The 27,636-nt window shown below is 33.9% G+C and overlaps 1 long non-coding RNA gene across 1 annotated transcript; it reads left to right on the forward strand.

The window, feature by feature from the left end:
• Window positions 1–667: 667 nt before the first annotated feature.
• Window positions 668–25,905, forward strand: LOC140610594 (uncharacterized). The gene is made up of 4 exons (XR_012012184.1): window positions 668–885; window positions 4,237–4,380; window positions 16,165–16,335; window positions 25,753–25,905. It is a non-coding gene; the product is annotated as an uncharacterized lncRNA (long non-coding RNA).
• The last annotated feature ends 1,731 nt before the right edge of the window (window positions 25,906–27,636 follow it).

The following is a 27,636-nucleotide window of genomic DNA, read 5'->3' on the forward strand; positions in this document are numbered from 1 at the left end:
GTCCTCAGACTGTGGAAGGGGCAAAGGATCTCTCTGGGGACTCTTATAAGAGCACTAATCCCACTCATGAGGGTTCCACCCTTATGACCTAATCACCTTCCAAAGGCCCCACTTCAAAGTACCGTCACATTGGATATTAGGATTTCAACATATGGATTTGGAGGGGATACAAACATCAGGCCATAATAAACATCTTACTATGACCTACAAGGCCTGACAAAATCTGGATTCTAGAAACTCTGACTTTAATTCTTTCATTCTCCTCCCAGTTTCATCTGTCCAACTGCATGGGCCTCCTTAAGGTTCCTGAAACATGTCTAGTTCTGCTTTGTCACAGGTCTTTTGTCTCTGCTCTTCCCTATTTATGAAAAGATCTTATCTGAGACAGCACCATAGCTTCATCTCAGATGGTTTCATCTTTCTTTCTTTCTTTCTTTCTTTCTTTCTTTCTTTCTTTCTTTCTTTCTTTCTTTCTTTCTTTCTTTTTCTTTCTTTCTTTCTTTCTTTCTTTCTTTCTTTCTTTCTTTCTTCTTTCTTTCTTTCTTTCTTTTTTTTCTTTCTTTCTTTCCTTCCCTTTCTTTCTTTTTCTTTCTTTCTTTCTTTCTTTCTTTCTTTCTTTCTTTCTTCTTTCTTCTTTCTTCTTCTTTCTTTCTTTCTTCTTTTCTTTTTTTCTTTTTTTTTCTTTATTTATTTTGATCAATTTGTTTATTTGAGAGGGAGAAAGCAAGGTGGGGGAAGGTACAGAGGGAGAGAATCTTCAAGTAGACTCCCCACTGAGCACAGAGCCTGACATGGGGCTCAGATCTATGACCTATGAGATCCTGATCTGAGCTGAAACCAAGAGTTGGGACATTTAACTGACTGAGCTACCCAGGCACTCCTCAGGTCTGTTTTCAATATTGATCTTCAGTAAGACATTTTTGTCAATCCTCCAAAATTCCACTCCCCTTCTGCCTAGCAAACTTTACTTTTTTCATGATTATTCTATATGTTCTACTTAGGAGTCAACACTCTCTAATCCACTACGTAATTTCTTATTTCTAATTTTTCATTTTTATTTTACATCAGTATAATGCAGTTCCATATAGATAGGGTCATTTTCTGTTTTTTTCACTGAGAATGTTCTCAAAGTCTAGAATAATATAGTACTTAATAACAAAGCCTTATACCTAATAGATATACAAAAAAATATTTATTGAATAAATGAAGAAATAAATGACTCTTTCTTTTATGTGACTATTCTAATGTCTCATGGTTTCAGGGTAGGCACTTGGGGTATAACCATCACGAAAATGATTTTGTTTTAATGAAAAAAATGTCTAAGTGCAAATGATTGCCTAAAGCTAATTAAACTCCTTTAAGAACTTAACCCAAATCCTCATACAATGGATCTTACTCACTTTCTATAAATCACAGTGTATTTAGATTTTGTTTATAACTATATGAAACTGGTTGGCATATGAATTTTCTTTTGTAGTATCCTTGTTTAATATCAGAGTTAAGCCAACTTCCTTGGTACATAAGAATTGTTTGTTTTTTGTTTGTTTGTTTGTTTGGTTTTGGTTTTTTGGTGTTTTATTTTTTCCCCTGAGTAGACTTTCCACTAAAATTAAGACAAAAGTTAATTCCTTAGGCATGCTGAAATCAATCAAAATAAATTATCTTTTAAGTCAGAAGTGAACAATTTAATGTGAAAAAAGATTTTTTTTAATCAGCAGGAAAGGGCACTCAATGCAAAGTTATGTTCAGTTTTATAGAAATAAAAACATTATATTTTGGCCCCTTCATGTTAGTGGCTCTGTATATTTCTAGTTCATTCCAACTCACTAAATCTTCTGTCTAATGAATACTGCCACTGTTCCCACTGGCCAGAATGTAGTGATCTACCCAGATACTATTTCCCTCAATCCCAGGCTGTAAAATCTGGAACAACTTTTTCCAGGTATCATGTAAAGATCTATCATGTGTGCCATGAGTAAAAAAAGGTTAAAAAGCATTGGTCTAGGTATTTTCTTTCGATTTATACCAGTAAATAATTTCAATTCATAGCACCCTCAAATAATTTGACAGCTAGCAGGGGAATGGAATGAAATAAAATATAGTAATACAGACAAAAATTTAAATATTAATGAAACCTATATGAAGCTTAACGCATAAAGGCTGAATAATTATAAAGAAAAATGCAATGACCTTAACTCCCAAACATGCAAAGAACATTGACTGGAAACATTACTAATTCATTCATAGCTAATTGTGTGGGTATTTGACAGCCTTAGAGGGAAGTATCAGTACGCTCATCAGATAGTTGCATCATTTATAAATTAAGTATATGCAGAATTGAAAAGAGACAGTGTCCTCAGGAGAAACTACAGATAGCAATAATCATGGTAGTTCCAGGCTTCATTATTTATCGGGCTTCATGAACACACTCCTGGGCTTTGAATTTTGGCCACTGCTTCACACTCCATACTCATCACCATGGTCATATTTCTCACACTCTTGCCATTATACTATCTGATATTTCACTATTGTCTTCAGAGCATTTGATCTACCAGCGCCATGTCTACTGTATTAACAAGTAACACTTGCTTAGTTTATGGTTTCAATTGCTCCACAGAAATTCAAAGCTACAATATCTTTCAGTAAAATGTTTTCTTGTACAGTTTCTCATTTGATCCAAGGCAGTTGGGAATACAAATATCTCCATACTATCTTCACAGATAAGAATAACGAAACAGAGTCTCTACTCCCCATCATTCACCTTACCAAGAGCAGGATATGATTAGGGATAGGCTCTGGAATTCAATCTCATCGAACTTTCCACCATCTGCTCATTCTGAATATTGAGCCCATGCTTAAAATCCCCAAGGTGGTGATTTCTTGCCTGTCAAGTATGATTAAAGGGAAAACATTTACCTAGGGGCTTTTGTGAGTATCATGTGCAAAGTCATTCTTATAAAGATCTTCCAAAGGGTCCTGGATCAAAGTAAATGATACTTAAATGCTAGTAGACATTATTGATATTAGCAAAACTTCCAACATATATCCTCCAATTTCAGTGGTTTATACCTCTACAATTGACCAAGTTATTTACATAATCCCCTTCCTCCCCATCAAATTTCTCTGAATTATGGTACTTTTATTTAGATGTGGTAATATGCCAAACTTACTCCCTCCCAGCAGCTATTGAGTCATATCAAGAATTTCCGTGTCATTGATCTTCTATATTATTAAGTTGTTAGTTTCTTTCTTAGGGTGATCTCATTTTCAAGTTATAAAATAGTGAAATAATATTTAAGCTTAAAGTGAGATTTGAAAGAAAAAAGGTCAGAGATTAGAATAGAACAATCCAAAGTGGGTTATAATGACTCAATTTGTGACAGAATGAGGAAGACAGGCTGGGATCATTAGATATAAGAGAAGCGCTAATTCAGTTAGGTGTAAAGAATTAGACGGCTCTGATTCATGTCATACCATGTATCAATTTGACAAACAAACGTTATCCAAACCAAATCCAATCACAAAGCCTTAAGAGATTTACCCATTCTTAATTAGTAAAAAAGTAGGAAAATATCATGTCCCTAAAGCCTTCAGGAAGAAGAAGAAATGTAATTTATTAATTGTCAACTGCCAGACTGAATCCTTTACTTGTCAGTCATTGCAACAAAGATAGCTGTGGTTACTAATTTGATTCTTTAATACAATAGGAGAGGGGTAAGAAGTACAAATATTTTCTCTAGTGGCTGTTATAATTCTACAGCTATCAGGAACAATTGTCATGAATTCACCCACATGGTGAAACACTGAAAATTCATATCTAGGTCAGTGTTGAAAAGATTTTGTTTGTGACCTTGAATAGTGTTGCCAGAGGTGTTACAGCAATGAGAGTTTGCCATGGTAGAAAAGATGCCTAACTAAGTGTGACCTATGTATGATCACCCACACTAAATCTGCATTTTAGACGTCTATGTGAAAACTTACACCAAAACAATCTAATATAATTGTGCATCTAGGGGAAATAAATTCTGATGCAAAGTTTTTTCTTCAATGTTATAGGAGAAACAATTCCTTTCATTTTACTAACTGAGGGAAGATCCTGTTTCCAAAAAAATACAGAACAAATGAGTTTGGGGCTTGCAAATAAAATATTTAAATCGGTGCTACTCTGAAACCATGTCTATCAATGTCAGCTGCACATAAAAGATACATAACAGTTTGACTACATTTTACCGATAGGTTCCAACCCACTGACCACGTGGATAATCAGACCTTCTCCACATTCCACCTGCAGACTCAGACTTCTTTCTTATCACCAGCTCTCAATTCACATAGAAAACTGAAGTCATTGGCTTCCCACATCTTCATCACTTGGCCAAAAATGTAAGAATTTACTTAAATTTGTTTTGTATCTGGATCTTTCTAATCATTTTTTTAAATTTTTTTAATTTTTTTTTCTTTCTTCTCATTTAAACATACTTATGTTACTATTATATTAAAAAATTAAACAGAAACCATATTGTATTTCCCCTGCTCCTAAAAGTGGCATTTCCTTGTTCTCCTTTCTTTCATAGTCAAACTGCTAAACGTGTCTATATTAGATATATCTACTTTTTAAATTTTCATTTACTCTTTAAACTACTGGCTTCAACTCTGATGCCTATGCAATTAATACGGTTATTTTACTTTGGAATGGTGGCTTGATGTCATTGTAGACCATCTTCCCAGCAAAACAACCAAAACTGATGAAATATACTCTTTAATACACACAAGCAATATCTCCAAGCAAAACAAATAAAAACAACCATTTAACATATATGTAATTTTCCTAAGATCATACAGCAAATGGAGAAATAATTATTCAAGAAAACCTACTAAATTTCAGAAACAGCAAAAGTCTATGGCATTTGACCATAACCCACTCCCTCCCATTCCCTCAGGTCAATGATATAGAAACTGTACTCCGGGAAATGTTAGCCAACAAATCAGGGCTCTCTCTCTACAAATTTCAGATTCTCCCTGGCTAGGGCAAGCTTCCATTTTTAATTATCTCATTCCTCTCTGCCCTGAATGTCTTAATATTGGCAAAAATGACAAATCTCCTCAAATTAATTCACATTTTAAACTCAATGCCTATCACAATCCAACTGGAAGTTTTGTTATTCTTGTTGTTTTTCAGAAATTAACAAGTCATGCTAAAATTCATACAGAAATGTGAGGAACCAAGAATAACCAAGAAATATTACAAAAGAACTAAGCTTAATAACTAATATTTCTTAGTTTCAAAATTTGCTACAAAGCTACAGTAATCAAAAAAGTGTGGTGCTGCAGGAGGATGGTCATGAACAAATGGACAGAATTGATAATTCAGAAATAAACTTTTACATTTATGGTCAATTGATTTCAACAAGGATAGGCTGCCAAGACAACTCAATGGGGAAAAAATGGGAGGGAGGGAAATAGTGGTATTAGCTATTCACATGCAAAAGAATAAAGTTGCATGTTTTTCTTATACATAACATTAAAAATAAACCAAAATGGACAACAGAAATAAATTTTAAAATAAAAACTATAAATTTCTTAGATGAAAACAAAGGCATAAATCTTGACCTAATAGCTTCTTGGGCTTTTGGCTAAGATCAAGTGTAAATCTTGACCTAGGTTTACCAGAACTTACCTAGATATGACACCAATTGTACAAGACAAAAAAGGAAAAATTTAAATCCATTTAAAAAACCAGTAATATAAACAATATCATTGCAAACATAAACACATACACCTAATGACAGAACATTTTTAAGTCATATATCTGATAACAGATTAGATTCAAAACATATAAAAAACACAACTCAATAATAAAAAGATAAGTAATCTTAAAAATAGATAAAGCATTTGGTTATAAATTTCTCCAAAGTAGGTGTATAAATGTCCAATAAGCATGTGAAAAAGTGTTCAACAGTCTTATCTATCAGGGCTACAAAATATAAACCAAAAACACCACTTCACATACACTAGAAGGTGTATAATCAAAAAGACTAGATAATAAGTGGAGTGAAAGATATGGAGAAATTAGGATCCTCATACACTGTTGGTAAGAACGTTAAATGGTGCAGCTGTATTGGGAAATAGTTTGACAGTTCCTCCAAATGTTAAAGATAGAGTAGCTATATAACCCAGCAATTTCACTCTTTAATACATATCCAAGATAAATGAAAACAGTCCACACAAAACTTGTATGCTTGTGTTCATAGCAGCATTATTCATAATGGCCAAAATTGAAAACAACTCACATATATGAGTCATGTATATGTCATAAAAATGGTCTAAGGTTTTAAATATTTAGTATGAAAATGACTTAGTCATTTCATCAGCATTGACTATAACATTAAATGTTAGACTTAGATTTGTGTATCAATTTTTATATAATTATAACAATTTGGATTTGCATAAAAGTCTGCATTTCAAAGTAAAGCATAACACATTATTTATAGTTCATATAATGTTTCCCATGATGTCTGGTTCATTTACGATTCCTTGTTACTCCTTTAATAGTTCAGGTGAAGAATATAGCAATTTTTCTCCATCGTACAGAAGGGTATTTTTAGGCAAAGTGATTTAAATAATAATCTCAAAGATGGTATGTGATAAATAGAATAGCTATTTATCTGGTGTTTTCTAACAATGTAACTATAATTATCTAAAAGAAAAAGGCACTTTTATCTATAGTAAAAAAATGAAGAAGAAGATTAAGTTAATTGTTTAAATAAGGTAAAGGGAAATTTTTCTAATTTTCCAGATAGTTTGGCTGAAAGCTGTCCTTTTAAGTCTAGAATCCAATGGATGATTACCTCATTTCTCTTTCACTTTGCCTTTATATATTTGAACTCAATAGCATGAAGTTTTATCCCTCTCTAAAGCATCCAGAGGATCGCTGTGTATTTTGCCTTACCAAACCATTTTATGAGAGAGAAAGAATTTGGATTTGTAAAATAGAACATTTTAAACCTCATATTTCTCTTCCTTGATAGATATTTTAAAAAGAATACTTAAATTAATCCTCAAAAAATTCTTCAGTGTAGATTTGGATTCTAATTCAGCAAAAGAGACTGAAACTAAGCTTATCATAGAAAAAAAAATCACGTACCTATATTCAAAAGAGGAAAGATTATCAACTGTGTAGTTCTAGTTAGCAAATATTAAATAGTCTGAACTTTCTTATAAGTGGTGAGAATGCAAATTACAGATGTGTAAGTGTGAGCAACCACCCACACATTTATTTATGTAAACTAACCAATAAGAATTCTCTGGACTTTTGTATGAGGCTGAAAAGAATTTAGCTTTCTACTATAATTTGTTACATACTCAAAATTTCAGGTTTTCTCATAAGGTTATTAAAAGTTAATGACTAAATATAGGTAGACAATTGACATTTCTTTCTTTTTCTCTGATGGATATAGACCAAAACTATCTACCAGGGAGACAGAAAAAACAAAGGACAAGGGTTTATGTCTGCATAATCTAGATTTATTACCTACTTTGAAAAATGTTCTATTTCACTCTTCACTCAACTTAGAGAAAGATAGTCCTTTAAAAATATGGTTTTTAAAAAAAGATGAATTTCAAATTTACATTCTCCTTTAGCTCTTGTATTACTAAAAGAAATAAATCTTCAAGGTGCAAAAGAACTGCATCAGTGCTTTCAGAACTAAATTATTATCTTCAAGGTTTTGATTCGAATCATATAAAGATTGACCCAATCTACTGTATGTGAATTTTATCTTGAATATGCAAAAACATTGTTTCACACATTGCTTTTTTTCCACTGATTCTGTAACCATTGTAGTTTCTTAAATATGTCATCATATTCATTCCATATTTAAAAAAAGGTAGAGAAAAAATTTTAAATGTATGTCAAAACAGCATATTATATATTCATATACAGAAAATTTGAGGAATTGCCTTCACTGAAACAAACTATAAAAGCCTTAAAGCTTTACAGTGACAGACTTGGTAGGCCACACAGCCAGTGTAAAATTGGATTCAGTGTGATTATTTCTGGGCAATAATTCAGAGCAAATAACATCAAGGAAGGCTTGCGTAAATCCAGATGGAAAAAGTGGATTTAAATCAAACTAATAGGTTGCAAAACATATGAAATATGCTTTGTACTGTGCCTTGGAGACACATGGCCAAATCCATATTCAAAAAGTAAAAACAAACCAGAGTGATTTGAGGAATAAATTACTTGTCATCGTGATCTTTAAAAATGCCAGAATTTAATGCAAAAATATAATCCTAACATTTATTGCAGCAAAAATAAATGTCAACATATTAGACTTAACTGGCAAAGCCTTGTGGTAGCATTTCTACAGAGTGAAAGGAACATGACAAGCTGTATTTCATATTTATTAGAATGAGATTTGGTCTTCTTTATCATAAGCAGTAGATTTAAACACTTTATTTTAATTTACTTCATGGTATTGAGGAAAACATTGACTCAGATAAGAAAAAAAATGCTATATAATCTTGTTCACTGAAACAATCCATCAATCTCAGAAGCTAAATATGTACTATGACAACACCAAACCTTTATAGTTAGAAAGAAGAATCACGTATAAAATGGCTGTGACATATACCATGTCCCAGGCAGCATATGTGTGTGGGAAATTCTGTGTGGATGCACAGTCATACATAATATATACAGGGCTTTCTTTCTTTTATTTATTTATTTATTTTATTTTTTTGGTATCATCCCTTCATATTGTTTACACAGCTGAGAATGAATGGTGTCCAGGCCTAAAAATCCCCTAACTTATCCTAGCCAAAATAGGTTCCTTTTTATAAAAGTTATATATGTGCAAAATACATATTTGATATTTGAATGCCTTCCCAAAACAAAGTTATGATATTTTGAAATCCACTTAAGTAACACTTCCCTTGATCTTAAGAAACAGAATATTCAAAAGTTCCAATACCATGGACAAATGACAAACACACTTTTCTTTAGATTGGTAAAGATCAAGCATAACAATATTTATCATAATAAAAGCAAAATGTGTAGAGTGCACTATATAAACCAATGTTGCATAAACACAATAAATATGTATATATGTAAATCCAAATGTTTGCATACACGTTAAGTGTGCATAGATAAATACATAAATACCTTTTCCAGGAGGGCAAAAACTAAGTTTTTATTTGCGTGAAGGAATGTGCAATTATACATGCAAATTTTGAAATGTCTAGTATGAAGATTAGTAATTTCAACACATTGAACTCTGCAAAGATATTTATAAATCCACTTACCAGTTAGGTAGTAAACAAAATTTTACATGTCTAAGCACAAATACTTTATATAAATATCCTAAATGTTGAAACGATAGGTGATTATATGGACACACATATGCTACCACTACATACCAGCAAGTAATTAGACCATATATTCTGAATTTTTTTCCCAAATACCTACTATGAATTTTTATGTTTAAAAAGTCACTACTTAACAGCCAAGACCTTAAAAATAAACATTTTATGTATATTTGTTTGAACATTTAATCTTCATTTTAATAGCCTGAGTTCTTTTTTGTTTCTTTTTTCTTTATTTTTTTTTTTAATACTCCAAACTCTTAAGTAGTTATCTAGGAAATTAAAATAATACTTTCATGTTGTTTGGGGAAAAGTAAGAAGCTTGATTCAATCCAGCAGCATAATACTCCAACATTTACAGTTTTCTTTGGTTTGTATGTACTTCAGATAGTCCTCTGTCAAATTAAAGTGTGCTATAAAAAATTAATAAAGTGTGTTCTAGACACTCGTCTTTTTCAAGCGTGCAATCACATCCACCATTTACAATTCCTTGTTTTTGTCTGGAGGCTATAATGTACTGAGATAGATATTTTGATTATCTTAATGACTGGTATATCTCATTCATGATAAGGTTGCTAACTCTGTACATCCTAATTAGCCAGTTCATTCAGTGAAAAGAATTTATATGCACATAGCCCAGGACTAGTCCATCATGCATGATTTACAAATATACATAACGCTTTTTTATGCCAACCAGAAAACTAAGCACCACAGATTCAGAACACCTGACCCTCAAAAAGCTTCTAGTCTGTTGTTGAAGTAGTATGCTGTAAACCTGAACCTAATATAACATTATATCCCACCCATTGTTCAATAAAAAAAAAAAAAAAAAAAAACAAGAAGCCCTTAGGCTAGTAAGGAAGAGAAGTCAAATTCAAAGTAGTAAGTGATATAGCAAAAGTACTGAAGCAGAGGAAACAGCCAATTCTGCTTGGTGGGGGGAGTGTGGGGTCAAAGGGAATTATAAAACTGTAATCATGAGGAAGGCTTTACATAAAAGTGATTCATAACCTTAAGTTTGAAAGATAAGTGAGGTCTTGGAGGGGTTGGTGGGGCAGGGCAGTGAGCAGTGTGTAGGTTTTATATGGCATATTCTATTTGGGGAAATGCAAGTGGCAGCATTCAGTGGCAGATCAATATAAAATAACTGCTTTATTTTTTTTAAGATTTTATTTATTCATGAGAGACACAGAGAGAGGCAGAGACACAGGCAGAGGGAGAAGCAGGCTCCATGCAGGGAGCCCAACGTGGGACTCGATCCCAGGACCCCAGGATCACGTCCTGGGTTGAAGGCAGGTGCTAAACCGCTGAGCCACCCAGGGATTCCCCAAAATAACTGCTTTAAAGACCAGATTAATAAATAAAGCCATAGGTAAATTTTGTCTTTCCCCTGTGAGGTATCTTCATTGTCTTAATGTTCTTATTTCCCTTCATTCAGGGAAAAAAGGGAATCTCTCCAATGCAAAATAAATTCTAATTAAAGAGTCAAGGGGTTTGCACATAAAAACAGCAAATCTGTATGACTCCTTTGAGTAAAAACAAAATCAAATCAAATGAAACAACACTTTAAGTCTAAATAAAAATAATTATTGCTTTTAAAACAGAGATTAAGATCACATGAGGAGTTTTCAAAATTATATTCAATGTGGATATAAATATTTACTAGTTTCCTTCCAAATATGAAAACTCTATTTTAACAATTAGAGATCTCATTTAATTCTACTTCTCTATGATTTACATAATTAAAAAAAAGATATTTTCTGATTAGTCACTTCCATTTCATATAGGATGGCTCCTGCTAGCAGATAACATGATAGTAAAAAAAAAAAAAATTCTAGAGTATTTTTTCCTTTTTAACTAGGATATTAATATTATTTTGTATTAATAGGTCTATATTAGTAGAACTTCCTAGACCATTTGAACAGATTTTTTAAACAGATTTTCAAGTCATACAACTCAATGGAAACTATAAGTAAACCTTAGGAAGTTCATTAAAACTTTTACCTATTGAGTATCTTTTCTACATGATGAATGACACTGGTTTTTCCTTATAAGCAGGTATATATGTGGGATCATCTCTTCTTATCAACCGTAGACATTTATAATTCCCACCAGATTTACTCAGGCTCTCTTCCTTACTTATTATGCTCTCTGTAATGGTCACACAACAAAAATCTTTTTTTTTTTTTTTTTTTTTTTTTTTTTTTTTTTTTTTTCCCTGGTGGCATTCATATAAGAAGCTTCCTGATTGCAATAGAACTTGACCTCCCCACTCTGGGTTGTTATGTGGCTGGCTTGTGCCCTTGAGTTCCATCATTATTCTCCCATTAGACCACCATCTATTTTGTCTGCTTGGCAATTTCCTGCAATATTCCTTTGCTGTTTCATTTGCATGTACTGTTCCTGATGGACATAAGAATTATATTCTCTCTTCCTCACACCTACCTTGATTCATCCTGATTTATAGCTCTGTCAACTAGTATTGCCTATTCATGTACTTCATATAAATGGATTCACACAGGATACATTCTTTAGTGCCTAACTTCTTCTGCCCAAATTATTTTCATGAGCTCTGTTTATGCTTCTGAACATAGCAATAGTTTTTTTTTTCTTTTCTGTTGTTTTACAATACTCCATCAAATTATATGCTTAATAGTAAAATTAAGTATGCTTAAGTACATCTTAGTAATTCTTGTGTCAAAGAAAGGAAAATTAAATTAAAATAAAGAATCACATACAAGGTTACTAATCCCAATGTTATTTGTGATAGTAGGTCAGCGGAAACTATTGGTTTCTCCATCTTTGAGGCAGTGAGTAAGCCAATTGTGGTAGATAAAAACCTTGAAGGTCTTTACAACAGTTAAGCATTTAACTAAACCAAACAATCTATGACAAGAGTAAATATATACTGGTAAGGGAAAAACTAAGTGGAGAATAAGTATATAAGTACCATAATAAAGAAGAATACACAAAGAAAAGAGTAATATACTTTTCCAAGAACACCAACTAACAAATAAAGGTGTTGCTCAATGAATTAGAACTGGGGGCAGTGGAGAGTGGATTGGGGAGGGTGGGGGATAAGGATTAAGGAAACCAGAAACAAACCTTGAGTGAATAAAGGATACTATTTCATGCTCTGAACACATATGATTATTTCAATACTCCAAATCTGAGATCTAACAAAAGAAAAAAGAAAAAAAACCCTCTTCTATCCAAAATAGTTATTCTAAAATACAGCCTAAATTCATCCATTTCTTTCCATTATCGCTATTACCATATTCCAAGCCTCCCTCACATCTTGAAAACCTGTGTCATGCTTCCATTCTTTCACCCCTGTTGTTCTTTCTTCACCCAGCAGGCAAAGAGAGCTTTTGGAAACTTAAATCATGTCAGGTCCCTCTCTCCATCGTTTAAAATGACTGATAGGGGATGCCTGGGTGGCTCAGAGGTTGAGCATCTGCCTTTGGCCCAGGGCGGGATCCCAGAGTCCTGGGATCCAGTCACACATCGGGCTTCCTGCATGGAGCCTGCTTCTCCCTATGCCTGTGTCTCTGCCTCTCTCTGTGTGTCTCTCATGAATAAATAAATTAAATCTTAAAAAAAAATAAAAATAAAATAAAATGACTGATAGAATTTCCCATTAGTCCTCAGTCAAACAAAGTTGAGCAGATTGGTACTTACAGCAAGAGAGATTAAACACTGTGGGAGGAGTATTGGGCATCTGCTTAAGGAGATATTGGAAGGGACTGGTTATAAGATCTCGGCTGGGATTTTAGGGAAGATCCGAGGAAGTATGGCTTTGTTTTGGACTGACAACTGACAAACATGGAACAATTTTATCATTTGTTTTCTTAGTCATTTATATCCAGTTGGCAGAAAAAATGCAGTAAGTTAAAGCTCTGTTGGTAAAGGATTAGCAAGCACTTCTGTGAGTCTAGAAAGAGGATGCTTGGTTATATTTGTGGTGTATAGTGAGTTACTGGTTTTGTCTATGATCAAACATGAGCATGAAATGATCTGCTTTTCTTTCATCTCATCTCATCACAGTGTCACACAGTGACCCCATCTGAGCTTGGTAGTGAAATTATGTTTAATAGGTGAAAGCCATGGCCTAGATTTTAATGCCAGAATGGACAGATGTCAGTGGCTTCTGTATGTTTGAGTGTGTGGGTGGAGGGAGGGGTGGAGAGAGACAGAGACAGAGAGACAGAGAGAGAGACAGAAGAGGAAGTTAAGTTTCAGGGCATTAATTCATGATATCTAGATCATGTAATTGCCAACACCGCTTAGGAAGGTGTCCAGGAAATGTAATGTGTATTTAGACACAGTTTGGTCTCCTTTGATCTTTCTGTTGCAGGTTGACTTTTTGAGTTACCCAATGTGTCAATGACTGTGGAATGATATTCAAGATTCTTGACAGGATTCATGGATGGATCATAGCACAGACAATTGCAAAAAACAAAATGATCATCGGGACTTGTGATAAGTCCTGAGTCTAGGGTCCTACATAACCAAACCCAGGCAATGAAAGCATATTACAAAATGCAGCTGAGGCTTTTCCAGCTATAGAATTATAGAAACTATGAACAGAAAAAGAACAATAAAGATAAAAAAGTGAATTAGTAGCAGCGAAGGCACACACACACAAAACGGAACAAATATATTATAAAATAACAATAACTGCAAAGCACAAGAGCAATGGAAGGAAGCAATTATATCTTATCCGGAGTGATAAATAAGATAATAGGGCTTCCTTCCTCAGTGTATCCTCACTGAAAACTCCAAATACCTCGGGCAGCCTGAATAATCACTGGTGCCTCTTGAGTGCAAAGAAGAGATGATTTAACAGTAACCAATAAATACTGAAGGAAGAATGAGTGAAAATAATGTGTCTCTTTCTGAAAGCTGAGAGCCCAAAACACAACCTAGCATTGTGGCTCATATCAACGTCCAATTTTCTCACAGACACTCCTCCATCTCCAAGAACAAAATCACTGTCTAGACTGTGGGAAATGAAGTCGAACAATTGCAAAGACATCTTCATGGAACTGCCTTTTAATGTGTTCTGTCTCATACCCTTAGAGCTCTTCAGTGTTTCATGTATAAACCTCTGAGAGAAAATACTTCTTTCTTTCTCTAGGTATCAGCTACCAGGGTTTAACACTACCCTCTGTACTCGGAACCTGTCTGTGTTATTTTGTGAAACTTCCAAGTTATTGCTCCAAAGACTCAACTATTTTCCTTCTATCTAGGTTCTCAAAGAGCCTCAGTTCCATCTGAAGACGGTAGGTCACCTACTGAGAGAAGCCAAGAGAAACTGAATCAATAAACACCACACCACACACACACACACACACACACACACGCGCGCGCGCCCTCTGCATAAAACATAACTACTCACTTTTCAGTCTTTATAATTGAAAGGAAGTAGGCCTAGAGATACTGTGCAATACCTGATTAAAGAATGATTTTCAAAAAATAAATAAATAAATAAAATAAAGAATGATTTTCAGCAGTGGCATTGCTTGTCTCTAAATTCCATCAAATCAAGTGACCTGACCATATTCTAGGTATGTTTACTGATTTGATGACCATATCCCTGCCTGTGGTATCTTCCTGTACCAATGTCTTCCCCCTCTCCTTCCTACCATGAAAAGACTGTCACCTGCATTCCTGAAGTGACTTGGTCAGGCTTGGTTTATGGTTGAGGTTTGATACCATCGTCCAAGCTTAGCATGACACAATTCCCTGTGCTTAAGACTCTAAAGTTATGTTCATGATTAAACAAATCAATACACAGATGGCTCTTTGAAAATTATCTAAAAGTAACCATGCCATGATTTTTAGTTGTCAAAATAACGCCTTACTCAGGCTGTGGGATTCCTATACTCTTACCACAAACATTTACTGTGTCCTTTCAATGAAAAAGCATTCCGATTTCTGGAGAAACACAATGGATTGCTCTGTCCATTCCGAAACAGCACTCCATCTGATCAAAGTGATAGACAATAAACTGATAAGTTTTAATTAGCATAAGAGGTGCTATGGAGTGGGTATATGCAAGGTATTATAAAAATACAGAGGAAATTTGAGTGCTTTGAGATGGGCTGTGATTTCAAATTCTAGTAGTTTTTCCTCTTTTATTTTTCTTTAAAAATAAAGAATTATTTTCATTGGGTTATGATATGGTTACACTTATGGTTATTGTAGAGGTTACGGTATGCCCACTATGTGAAGAGGGTGTGTATGGACACTGAGTCGACAACGGATTATGCTCGTTATTATAATCTTGTCTCCTAACTCCAAACTATAATCTAAATTTTAATGCTAGGGCAGGAACTCTGCAAAACACCTTTCTGCTTTGCCAAAAGCAGCTTCTTTGTTAAGCTCTTAACAATAGATATTTTAACAGAGTGACTGCAAGACCAGAGGAGGGAAAAGGGGATTATTTCTTCTTGTAGGATTCCTGAATTTGTATCACTCCATAAAAATTACTTCACCCTTACAACAGCGGTTTCTCCTCACAGTTGTAGCTGAATCTGGTTTACCATTTTTCCGAAACTTATAGAACCTTATTGTGTAGAAAATGCCAACAACCCTTACACCCTACTTATTGGAGTTTCACCCCTGCAGAGGTCTAAAGCTTCCTTGTTTTAATTACTTCAATCTCCATCCTTGGTTTTCTCAGCCCTATGAGTGGTAGCTCCATCCTGCAGTTATCTCTAAGATCTTTCCATGTTCTCTTCTTTCCTTTTCTGCTAATAACCTTCTGTATAAGTAATGATTTTTTTTTTTTTTTAGGTTTTATTTATTGGAGAGAGAACACAAGCAGACGGAGCAGCAGAGGGAGAGGGAGAAGCAGGCTCCCCACGGAACAGGGAACCAGTCGTGGGGTTTGATCCCAGGACCCCCAGATCTTGACCTGAGCGGAGGGTAGATGTTTCACCAACTGGGCCACCCAGGTCCCCCTAGGTAATGATTCTTTCTATTAAATTCTCTCTGTTCAAATAACTGGTGTGATTTTTGTCTCCTGATTGCATTCTGACTAATAAATCCACTTGAGTTTTCCCAGCACCTAGACTAGTGACTGACAGTGAGCACTCAAGAAGTATTTGTGGGATTGATACCATAACAAAAGCTAACCATTCTTGAGCCTTCACCATCTCATGCTCTGTCCTGTGCTCTACATGTATATTTTCATGTTATAATCACAGCATATCATAGGAGATAGAACTATTATCGCTGAGAAAAAAAATCAAGGTTGATATGTACTGAATGCTAAACTCAATTTAATGTGAGGCACTGTGGGATGGAGCCCTCAGATTATAATAATTGATCTGTTTTGTCTAATTTATCAATTATGATTGTAAAATGATCTGTAATGTTCTCTGGCTATTCTTTCATGAATGGTAGATCTGAGTGATAACCCTGTTCATGCCCCATGTTGGTGACTTGTGTCTTCTCTCCTTTTATTCTCTTTTTATCCTTGTCAGTTATGCTTTTGTTTGTGTTTTTTTTTTTTTAATTGATTTTTTCAAAGAACCAGTTTTTGGTTTCATTGATATTCTCTTTTATATTTCACTCTTATTGATTTCTATTATCTTTATTATTTTCTTTCCTTTGTTTGCTTTGCATTTATTTTGCTCTTTTTTTCTCTAGTTTCTTGAGACAGAAACTTATATTAAGACCTTTCTCTTTTATAATACAAGTCTTTAGTGCTATAAATAAATACCCCTCTTGGCACTGCTTTAACGTCATCCTACATAAGTTAATTTATTTATATTTTTATTCAGTTCTCTGTGTTTTTTATTTACTTTGGTTCTCTCATTCTGATCTATGGATTTAGTAGAACTGTGTTGCTTAAATTTCAAGTGTTTGTAGAATTTCCTGTTGTGTTTACATTACCGATTTCTAGTTTACTTATTTTATGATCATGAATAAACATGTATAATTTCTATTATTTTTTATATAATTTATTTATTTATTTATTTATTTATTTATTTATTTATTTATTCATGAGAGACACAGAGAGAGAGAGAGAGGCAGAGACACAGGTAGAGGGAGAAGCAGGCTCCATGCAGGGAGCCCAACGTTGGACTTGATCCCAAGACTCCAGGATCATGCTCTGGGCTGAAGGCAGGTGGTCAACAACTGAGCCACCCAGGGATCTCCAATTTCAATTATTTTAAATGTATTCAGTTTTGTTTTATGTCAAGGGTATGATCTATCTTTGGAAAAAATATTTTATGTCCAGGGTATGATCTATCTTTGGAAATGTGTATTACTATTATGGAATGGAGAGTTATGTATGTGTCAATTAGATCTTTTTGGATGGTATGTCACTCAGTTCTATATCCTCACTAATGTTCTATCTATTAGTTCTATAAATTACTGAAAGTGGCATGTTGAAATACCAAACAATAATTGTGGGATTTGTCCATTTCTCCTTCCATGTTTATCATATTTTGCTTTATATCGGTGGTTTTGTTGTTTCATGTGTGAACATTTAAAATTATTATGTTTTCTTAGTAGACTGATCCTTTAGTCATTACTAATTTTTTTTATTTCTAGTAATTTTCTTTACTCTGAGGCCTATTTTATCTAGATAGTCAGTCTTGCTTTTTTAAAAGTAATGTTTTCATGACATTTCTTTTCTCTTCTTTCTTTCTTTCTTTCTTTCTTTCTTTCTTTCTTTCTTTCTTTCTTTATTTTCAACCTATTTCATTGTATTTTAAGTGAGTTTCAGAACATGTTGTTTAGCCTATACACCAGGTCCACTGCCAACTAATTGTCTTTTAGTTGGTGTATTTAGACCATTTATATCTTTGATCATTATTGTTATGCTAGATAATTATTGATAAAGATTTCAGATAATTATTTATACCACTTAAGTGTGATATTTCATGTTTTTTCTTTTGTTTGCTTCTTCTAATTCTAGTTGCTTTCCTAATCATTTCTTACCTTCTTATTTTCTCAAACTTTTTTTTAGGATTCTACCTTTGTTTATTTAAAATGTATTTGAGTATATTGTTTATTATTAAAAAATTTAGTGCTAACTTATCACAGTCCAGTGGCATTGACAATTTACCATTTCAAAGAAAATACAGAAAATGTACTTCCAATGAGGTGTCCTCATTTTTTAAGTATGATTCTCTTTAATGTTGTTGCTATAAGCACTGAATACATCATATAGTAGTATAATTCTTGTTTCAACCATCAAAAACTGTTTTTAAAAATCCACCAAAACTGTAATCTATTAAATTGCTCCTATTTTTACCATTTTAATCTTTTTCTTCCCCCTGAAGATTCAAGCCTTTTATCATTTGCTTTGTTTTGAAAAATTATTTTCCTCATTGTTGAAAGGTGGCTTTCCTAGAAATACTTTTAAAAAGTCTTCCTTTATGTGAAAATATTTTTATTGTATTACTGAAGGATATTTTTACTGGATACAGTAATATGGATTTGACACCTCTTTTCTCTTAGTACTTGAAAAATATATGCTACTTCCTTCTGTCCTCTGTGGTTTCATAGGAGACATTCACTGTTATTTAAATTGGTGTTCCTCTATAGTATAGTGGCCCTTTCATTGTGGCCACTTCCAAAATTTGTTTTTGTCAGGATGCCTGGGTGGCTCAGTCAATTAAGCATCTGCTTTCTGCTCTGGTCAGGATCCCATGTTGGGATCCCTGCTGAGCAGATAATCTGCTTCTCCCTCTCCTTCTGTTGCTCCCCTGCTTATGTTCTTTCTCTGGCTCTCTCTGTCAAATAAATAAAAACAAAAACCTTAAAAAATATTTGTCTCCAGTTGAATTTTGATATACTTTGGCATGGATGTTGCTCATTTTATCCTATTTGGTATTCACTTAACTTCTTGGATCTGTAGATTTATGTATTTTACCAAATTCAGAAAGTGTTCAGCTGTTATTTCTTTGAATATATTTTAGCTCCCTCTCCCTTCTTTACTTCTGGGACTCTAATAATATGAAATTTACCATTTTTATTATTGTCCTATAGGTACCTGAAGCACTATTCTTATTTTTGTAAGTTATTTTTGTTTTTCAGATGGAGTATTCTGATCCAATTTCAAATTCTCTGCTACTATTCTTTGTCAACTCCCTCTGCTATGGAGCCCATCTAGTAAATTTTTTTTGGTCATTATCTTTTTTTTTTTCATTTCTATTATTTCCATCTGGCTCCTTTTTAAATTTTTTAATTCTTTGCTAAGACTTTCATATCTTTTTTTTTTTTTCAAGACTATCTGTAATTGCCATGGAAGCATTTTTTAAAAATCTTTGTTAAATAATTCCAACATTTGAATTATTTCAGTGTTACTTCTGAATTTCCTTTCTCATTCAGGTTGTGATTGAACTGGTGCTTGTCATGATGAGTCATTTATGATTATATTGGATGCTTTGGGTATCATGTTGTAAGATTCTGGGCTTATTTATTTATTTATTTTTTAGCAGGCAGCCATTCTGTTTAGTTGTAGTGCACAGATATGAGGGAAGGTAGATGTTCATTTCTATGTTGGGTACTGTTGACACCATCTAACTCACACTATCTTGTTAGGGTCAGGTGGGGATTCAGGCAGCAACCAGCTTGGCACCACTGACATGAGGCAGAGTGGGAATCAGATGATGACTAGCCCTTCTCCACACTTCCTCATTCAACTTAATGCTGATGAGTGTGTGTGGAGGTTTAGTTTCCCGCTTAAGTCCAGTTGAAACCAGGGGCCAGGGGAATTTGGAGGGCTGACAAGCCCAACATACACAGCTTTATTCCGTCAATAAACCTTGCTGATATACCTTGGCAGCAGAATCAGATCCTGCCTGCTTCCGCTAAGTGAGGGATGGAGATTAGTTTTCCGTTTAGTGGCTGACACCACCAGGTAAAGAACTACATCATCATCTGCTTCTACAAACTGGGAAATTGGGCTGAAGCTCCATCTCCCTGCTGAGCCCTGGGTATAGGTGAAATTTTTCTATTGATGTTTGGCCAGAATCAAATGATCATTGCCAAAACTCTATTGTTAGGCGTCCCTTACCATCAGTTCTTTGGCTAAGGAGAAGAAGGTTTTCCTGAATCTATTTTTGTCTGTGCCTACCACCGTTCCAAGTTGGAAGCTTCTAGAACTCCCTTTCCAGAAAGAAAACATGAGACAAAGTCTTGGACGCATCATCATTTCATCTCCTCACTTTCTCCTTAGGCAGTCTGCTTTCTTCTTCAAAATTTTCAGAGACTTCCAATAATGGTTTACTGCATTATATTCAGGGTTTTTAAGTGGTAAAGGGAAAAACCTGGGAAGAAGGAAGCTTCCCCATAGTCAGAAAGTCTTTAGATTAAACCGCAAAGATAATTACATAAAGCATTAAGGATTTACTATTGTAGTTATATAAAAGGGATAGCAACCTCTATGAATATGGTCTCGCTCACTAATTTTTTATTTTTGGTTCCGTCTCTTAAATGTCCTGAATTCCATCTCCTCATAAAGTGGAGATGATGATTTCAACTGAATAATCATGAAATAGCACACTGAACACAATCATCACTATGCCTTGACTCGCTTCTTTTCTCTCTTGCTTGCTTGCTCCCATCACCTTTCCTCTCTCATCCTTTGTCTAACTGGGTCCAATTTCTGCAAGTAGTAAGTCTTCTTCCCTCTAGCCTGATTTACTTATGCAGCTCAGAACATTCTGCTTCTAAGAAAATGTCTCCTGGGACTCTAGTGCTGTTTTACATGTTATACTGTATTATATTATTCTAAGAGAAAGGTATTCTTACATTATTAATATAATAATTACGCATTCTATTTTTAAATAAATATAAGTTAAAATAACTAAAATAATTATATGCTTTTATATTATATATAATTATATTATTATAACTGTAATATATATGTATTTGTAAACTATTCCAAGAAACTAGATGAAATATATGTTTGCCTCTGTCATAGAACTTGTCACAAAATAGCTGGAAAGCATATGCTACAAAAATTTCACCTAGGACTCATTTTTGTTGAATAAGGTATCATCTAACCCGGGCAATGTTTCACTTGGCATTCAATCAATATTCATTCTTGAATCAATTTCATTGGAGCTACTTGACACTTTAAAATAAAGAGGAAGGTCATATGGAAATAAGACATGGATTGTGGTGGAATAAAGAGAATCCTAGACTAGGCACTAGAGGAACTGGGATTATATTTGACCCTTTCATGAAAACAGTGGACACGATATAAGATGGTCGTGACATAAAAAAATCTATTAGTACTGCTCTGGCATAGTTTGGACTGGGATAGTTGAGAATATAGGCTGCTCTGGCCTTCAAAGAAAGTGCGTTGGATAGACCCTGGAAATTTAAAAAAAAAAAAACATTTTTGTATAGAATTGTCATAGGTTTTAAGGAATTCAAGAAAAGAACTTTCAAAATCACAGTTGACCTTTGAGCAACATGGGAGTTGAAGCACCAATGCCCAACTTTTAACTCTCCCAAACTTAATCACTAATAGCTTAAACATAAATTAACACCTGTTTTGTATATATTCTATACTATAGTCTTACAATACAGCATGCTAGAAAAAATGTTTTTAAGAAAGTCATAAAAAATAAAATACATTTACAATAGTGTACATGTATTTATTGAAAAGAATTCATATGAGTGGAACTTTGCAGTTCAAGGATCAACTCTACTTTAAATGGTTAGTCAGTATCCTTTTAGCCTGGAAATGTTCTGATCCCAGGGTATATGTGATGGTTTTAATTCAGAGATTCCACAAAACCCTGGAAATATGGCCTTCAGTAATAAAGATTGTCATTTTGAGAGGAAAGCTCTGAGTGAAATAAGATCCTAAAGCCTTTAGGATAATTTAAGCAGGTATTAAAAAAGAAAAATATTGGTGAAGCAGATGAGACATAAGTTATGGTGCCAGACAATTTCTACACAGTCACAATAATTATCTCAAATTTCATCTAAATCAATCCTAAATCCACGTCATTGTGATACAAACAATAAAACTATGGCAGTTTTGTGAACTTCAGTGGTCCAAAACCAATCTCAATTATAAAACTGAAAATAAACAACTAGCTCCAATATAGCTCCTATTCAACCAGACTGGGATTTTGCTTTTTGTTTGTTTGTTTGTTTATTTTAAATGATGTTAAATATTTGACCTATTTAGTACTAATTTAATATTTCTCCCCCCCCCAAAAAAAAAATTCCTTTCCTCAGGCTTTTATCCTTCTGTAATACCAATTTATCTTTTTGTTTATAGTTACACTCTTTTTTAAAATTTATTTATTTATTCAGAGAGAGCAAGAGAGAGGCAGAGACACAGGCAGAGGGAGAAGCAGGCTCCATGCAGGAAGCCCGACGTGGGACTTGACCCCGGGGTCTCTAGGATCACACCCCGGGCTGCAGGCGGCGCTAAACCGCTGTGCCACCGGGGCTGCCCTATAGTTATACTCCTTAAAAAAAAAAAAAAAAACAGATCATGCATTCTCCTACTTCCTTGAATTAGCTGTTTCTCAAATATGTCAATACATTTAAAAGCAATCTGAATATGACATAGAACTACGAAATATACTAGTTCCCTCTTATCCATAGGGAATATGTTCCAAGACTCCCAGGGGATGCCTAACCATAACCTCAGTCAGTAGAAGCAAAATCTATATAAACCATGTCTTTCCTATGCATACACACCTATAGAAAAGTTTAATTTATAAATTAGGCACAGAAAGAGGTTAACGACAATGACTAATAATAAAATAGAGCAATTATAATAATACACTGTAATAAGTTATGTGAATGCAGTTCTCTCTCAAAATATCTTATTGTACTGTCCTTTTTTGTGATGATGTGACATGACAAAATGCCTATGTGATGACATGAAATGAGGTCAATGATGTAGGCATGATGACCTACCATTAGGCTACTATTCATTGCCCTTCCGATAATTTGTTAGAAGGAAGATTATCTGCTCCTGGGTCCCAGATGATGTCAGGTAATTCAAATCATGAAAAGTGAAACTGTGGAAAAAGGGGCTACTGTAATACCTTAATGTTAATACCACATTTTAATTTGCCCTAGGCAAAGTTAATTTACATAGTGAAGTGTTAGGCCAACAAGATCAATTGGATTTAGAAAAGCATTCTTTATTTTCTTGATTTCAAGATTAATATTTGAGAAGTAAAACTAATGATAGAGCATTAATAATATCTCATTTATCCCATACAATATTTCACCAATCCTGCCAGCACTTTTTTAAATTGCTTACGTTCATTTTTAGGCTTGGATAATGAAAAATTCATCTCTTGCTAATATGAAGTATGTGTGATCCTTTCAAATAATGCTATCCACAGTTGATATAGTATAAAGGATACATAAATGATGCATAAATGCAAATATTATGGATAGAGTTTTTTGGTCTTCATTGAACTATAGTTTTATGCAGGTTTCCACATGCATATTTTGCATATGTATTTAAGTATGTGTATGTGGTGTGTGTGTGTGTGTGTGAGGTGTGTGTGTGTGAGAGAGAGAAAGTGAAATGACCTGTATATGGGTTCAATATTTAATGCCTTCTTTTATGCACTCACTATCAATCAAACCATTCCTAATATATACGGAGAAGTTATTTATCTCCAAACTAGCAATTACATTACTGCACATATGGCACAACCATTCATATTCACTTTCTTCCTCACTCAGTATATTCATTCCTTTTACTCCACCTCCCAGCATGATGCTTCCTCATCAAATTCTAAGTGCAAATGCCAAAAGCCTATCAAGTGTATCTCTTTTCTGTTCTTATTTGACAAACATCAATTCTGATTCACTACTCTTGTTTGTGTCAGTTCTTGTCATATTTCCAATGTTGGGGATGCCAGTAAAGAAATAAATTTGTTATGAAAACTGGACACGTTTATGTTTTGTGTCTGCTTGGCTGGGCATTGCCACCTCTGGTTGCTGTCTCCTTTGTCACTGAAATATCTGTTGTCTTGCCTTATAACACATAAAGTCTTCATCAGGAAGAAAGCTGTTTTTGAATATGCTCTGAAGTCTACAGAGTAATCCAATCGGAAGGAAATGATTGGGAATCATTAAATTTTCTCTAACATTACAGGGCTGTGATGACTTTATCAGCTTTGTCATATAAGCACTAATGTTTTTGCCTTCAAACTAACTATGGCTTTTGAAATCTCACTCTGACTGTCAGTAAAGCCATTTCCATTCCACTGAAAATCCTCACTGCAGAGTTCCCAGGAACTTTCAAATTTCTGACTAGGATGTTTGCTTTCCCTGTGATTAGACTATAGGTCAGATCTAACCTTAATTTCTGTAGGTTCAATCATCTTGCTATTTCCACTTAGATTTAGAAATCTGACCCCAGAGTCAACCAGAAAATCCTTAAATCCACAAATGTTTCATGAGAATATTTTTTAATAAATAAACTTCATATCTTCCTTTCATTCCTTTGAATATTGCCATTGACCAAATGAAACTAAATTAAAAAATTAAAATATATATTTTTTCATCCAGAGAGACCAATTCGCTGTTTAATAAGGACATCAAGAGGACAATTTCTTGGGTGGAATAGGACTAGTATTTTGGTATCAACTAGTATCAACTTTTCAGGCATCAAAAAGATTTTCCAGTATTCATAGATACAACTGTTTTTAAGGGGATCTGACTCACATTAACCAGACAGAAATGTCTGATGTAAAGTCCAGAATTTCAATTTATTTTATCATTAAAACAATGCAACTGGAAAACTTAGCAAAATGTGCACATTGGGGAGATTAGTGTAAGTTCTTCCAATAAAAAAAATTCTATTGGAAAGAAAATCCTAATCAGTGTATTATGTATTAAGCACACAATCATAGCAAGGAGAATTCCTTGAAAATATTAATGACCAGTGTTATCAAGTCATTTGTAATTCATCTGTCTTTTCTATAGGAATAGTTTTACTCAGCAGACTGCATTACTGTTTCAATTTATTCTGAAATATTTCCCCTAGACATTGTTGTAGGTACATTGACATACTGTTGCTGTATCGAACCCTTATTTCTAAGATAATGTGAGAATTCTTCCTCTTTTGCCAAAAGTTTCTCTGAGAACAGAGTCCTATTCAATTAATTTGGTTGATCTTAATAAATCATTTTGACTTCAAAGTTGAATTAAATAGGCGATACTCTTAAATATTAGTTCATCTTTACTTGATTAAATTCTCATAGCTACACTTTTCTGAGCAAGATGATCATGAATTTTACTGTCCAAACTGGAGCATTTTTGATACTTATTTTGCTGTAACTGGATTTTGCCAAGCAAATGGTGTACTAACGTTACCTTACTTGTAGGTAATCTACTTTTTTTTTTTTTTTTTTTTTTCAGATCACGAATGTCATCTGGGGAATTTTGTTGTTTTCTCTTTTTACCTCAAAGTTCTGGGATTGCATTTTTGTCATCCTTGACCTCTTCAATAAGGACTGCTGTTCTCCTGTCTATATGGTTTCTTTAGACTCATTTCACTCTGTTAGTCATTCCTTTCTCTTTTTTCCACATCTTTCTAGTTTCAAAATATTGATATTAGAACTGAAGATATTAGAACTCTAATGTAAAATAATAGTTGTTTTGATTGCATGCATGTCTTGTTATGATGTCACATTCTCTCAGTTCCATCTGGAAATTTCTTTTAGGAAGACAAATTTTGGGACAGTCTCAACACACATAGTCCAAGTCACCCCCGACATAGTTCCTTTGGTAGAGATCATTCCATCTGCTCATATTATAATTAAGTGGGGGCATTGACTGAATTCTGGCTAGTGGAATATACCACTTGCAGGTCTAGCCTCTGAAATCTCCCAGGAGTTTCTCTTTTTTCCACCTTCTCCAGGCCAAATCAGAAACTAAAGTAAAGGATTCTGGGGCCATAGAAAGAAGCAGAAGGATTTGATTCGATACATGTTGGCCCAATCATACAGACTCTCTCTGGTCTGAAAAATAAGCTTACATTATTGTAAGCCACAGCAATTCAATTTGCCATAACAGTTAATTTTCCCTGCTTAATATGAGCGCCATTCCAAACAAACACATAAAACCCCACAAAAAAAAAAAAAAAAAAAGGTCCTGTCTAAAAGTCATGGAATGCACTGGTAAAATAATTACATACTTATCAGAGCATAAAAGGACTTTCAAGACTTTTTCCAAGTATACTTTTACTGATAGTTTAAATCATGACGAACTGCATTAAAAGTATACATTAATTACAATATTTCTTTAGATTTTATTTATTGAACAATGTTTATCAAGGTCTTACTAATTTAAGTCTTATCATCATACACCTGTTCAACTGTTCTGCACTCCCAATTTACCACCTTGTCACTAGACCCTCCATTCTCTAATCTATTTTGCCTAGTGTTTCCCGGTTAATCTTCATAAGACACTAATTAATCAGCTCCCTCTGTGCACAACCCCCAAAGCCTTCCTTTTTGCCACAGCACAAAATCCAAACCTTTTGGCTTCTCACTTAAACTTTTGTTATCTTCTCCAAACTGCCTAAAAAGCCCAAATGACCAAGTCTAATACTTACTAATTGAACACCCACTAGATTAAACCTCATGTTAGTCACTGTTCAGTAATCTCCCTAACAAGTAGCTTGCACTTTGCACTTCAACAGGGAAGATAATTAGCTTTACAAGGATTGAATCTTCTGCCCCAAATTGCATCAGTAGAAAGTGCCAGTGTTGAAGTTTACAACTCAGACCATTTTTATTTGTCTGCATTCTGCTAGTAATTTTGCCTTGCATTGTGCTTATTTATCTCAAAAACAAGGGTAAGCAAAGACATGTAAACAACCATGAGAACTGAAACTATTCAAAGCTATCTTAATAATCAATATAAAAATTGTGATTATTTCACAAATTGTAAAATTTTTTCTCAAATATTAAAAGTTTTCGTACTGATAGGAACATATAGTAAAATTAAAAAGAAAAGCAAAAAAAAGCTAATATTTATTTAGTACACAATTTAAATATTAGAAACACTGAGAATTAATGTTTTCTTTCTTTGTAAAAAGTCACCAAGTGTAGTTTAAATAGCGCTTGCTTGCCTTCTTTTACATAAAACTTATTTAAAGTAACTTCTTCACAACTTATATGAAGTGAACGCCTTTTCTAGCCTTAGCAAATTGGTGTAACCCTTTCTTTTTAAAAATATTTTATTTAGGGCATAACCCTTTCTAATCACGGACAAGGCTCCAACATGTTACCTGTTATA

This window comes from Canis lupus, chromosome 2 (genome assembly GCF_048164855.1).
Source record: "Canis lupus baileyi chromosome 2, mCanLup2.hap1, whole genome shotgun sequence".
In the NCBI taxonomy this organism is placed as follows: Eukaryota; Metazoa; Chordata; class Mammalia; order Carnivora; family Canidae; genus Canis; species Canis lupus.